Source organism: Emys orbicularis, chromosome 15, assembly GCF_028017835.1.
Source record: "Emys orbicularis isolate rEmyOrb1 chromosome 15, rEmyOrb1.hap1, whole genome shotgun sequence".
Taxonomy (NCBI): domain Eukaryota; kingdom Metazoa; phylum Chordata; order Testudines; family Emydidae; genus Emys; species Emys orbicularis.
This window is the reverse complement of record NC_088697.1, coordinates 13,771,257-13,773,275: the sequence shown is the minus strand read 5'-3', so window position 1 is coordinate 13,773,275 and position 2,019 is coordinate 13,771,257.

Sequence of the window (2,019 nt, the reverse complement as noted above, 5' to 3'; positions counted from 1 at the left end):
ACCCGGCTCCGCGCCTCCTCGCCCGCTTTCCCCTGCCGGCGCCCGGGCCTGCCGCACGGCGAGCCCCGGTCGGACTGCCCCGTGCGGCAGGGCCCCCGTCTCTCGCGGGCCCGATCCTTTTTTTTCCTTTTCAAGCTCCGGGGCCCGGGCTGGCCCGTCAGAGCCCCTTCCCCTCCCCCCCCCCCTCCCTCCGGCGTCGGGAAAAATATTTTCCCGGACTTCCAGCGGGCCCGATCCTGTCAGCCGGGGGTGGGGGGGGGGGCAGTCCCTCGCTGCGGCCAGGGAGGGTGAGCCCGGGGCGGCTTGCCTGGCGGCCGGGTCCCGGCAGGCCCGATCCATTCCCCCCCTCCCCGTCCCCCGTCCCCCAGCGGTTCCAGCGGTTCCCCGCCCCGCCCCCGCGCCTGGTTCGCACCCTGTTCCTTCGGGCCGAGGAAGGCGTACCCCGGGGGGAACCGTCCGAGTCCCCTCCCGGGCACCAGGTCAACCCGTGGAATCGAACGGGGTTCACCTGGCTGGCCGGTATGCTTTCCGGCCACCGGGTCAACCCATAGGTTTTAACTGGTATACCTGGTGGCCGCTTTGCCAGGTCAACCCGGTTCTCCCTCCTTCCCTGGGCGCCCCCTCCTCGGAGGCGTCGGGTTAAACTTTTTCCAGACTTCCAGGGGCCCGATCCAGTCAGCCGGGAGGCAGTCCCTCGCTGCGGCCGGGGACGGTGAACCCAGGTCGGCCTGCCTGGCGGCCGGGTCCCTGTCTCTCGTGGGCCCGATCCTTCTTTTCCTTTTCGAGCAGGGGGGGCCCGGCCCGCCCCGGTAGCGCTCCTCGGAGGCGTCGGGCAATTCCCCCCCCCCCCCCCGCACCCCACCCAGACTTCCAGGGGCCCGATCCTGACGGCCGGGAGGCAGTCCCTCGCTGCGTCCGGGGACGGTGAGATGCTCGGCCACCAGGTCAACCCGGAGGAAGCGGGCTGAAATTTTTTTTTCCAAGTCCGAAAGATTGTCCAAGTCCCCGCTCGGCCACCAGGTCAACCCGGAGGAAGCGGGCTGACAATTTTTTCCAAGCCCGAAAAATTTTTCCAAGTCCGAAAGATTGTCCAAGTCCCCGCTCGGCCACCAGGTCAACCCGGAGGAAGCGGGCTGACAATTTTTTCCAAGCCCGAAAAATTTTTCCAAGTCCGAAAGATTGTCCAAGTCCCCGCTCGGCCACCAGGTCAACCCGGAGGAAGCGGGCTGACAATTTTTTCCAAGCCCGAAAAATTTTTCCAAGTCCGAAAGATTGTCCAAGTCCCCGCTCGGCCACCAGGTCAACCCGGAGGAAGCGGGCTGACAATTTTTTCCAAGCCCGAAAAATTTTTCCAAGTCCGAAAGATTGTCAAAGTCCCCGCTCGGCCACCAGGTCAACCCGGAGGAAGCGGGCTGACAATTTTTTTCCAAGCCCGAAAAATTTTTCCAAGTCCGAAAGATTGTCCAAGTCCCCGCTCGGCCACCAGGTCAACCCGGAGGAAGCGGGCTGACAATTTTTTCCAAGCCCGAAAAATTTTTCCAAGTCCGAAAGATTGTCAAAGTCCCCGCTCGGCCACCAGGTCAACCCGGAGGAAGCGGGCTGACATTTTTTTTTTTTTCCAAGCCCCGAAAATTTTTTCCAAGTCCGAAAAATTGTCCAAAGTCCCCGCTCGGCCACCAGGTCAACCCCATTGGAGCGAATGGGTTGACCTGATGGCCGGTCGTCTCGCGGATGTCCGGAAGGGGTCGCCACACGCCGCTTCGGCCGACCGAGAGAACCACGAGGTCGGACGCGATTCCAGGTTCGTACCACTGAAGGGGGGGGGTTTGGCTTTTTCGACCTGTCTTTTAAGAACTGTGTGCGGAGATTTCTGAGGACAGGTTTTTCAGAGCCTGTGAGAACCGGAGCTCAGCCTAGGGGATCAATCCGAGTATTGTTGTACCCCGACCTTGCCAGGGGGGGGAAACGGGCACGTTTGACAGCGGAGGGCACCCGGCCCTCCTCCGAGACGGCCTGCTT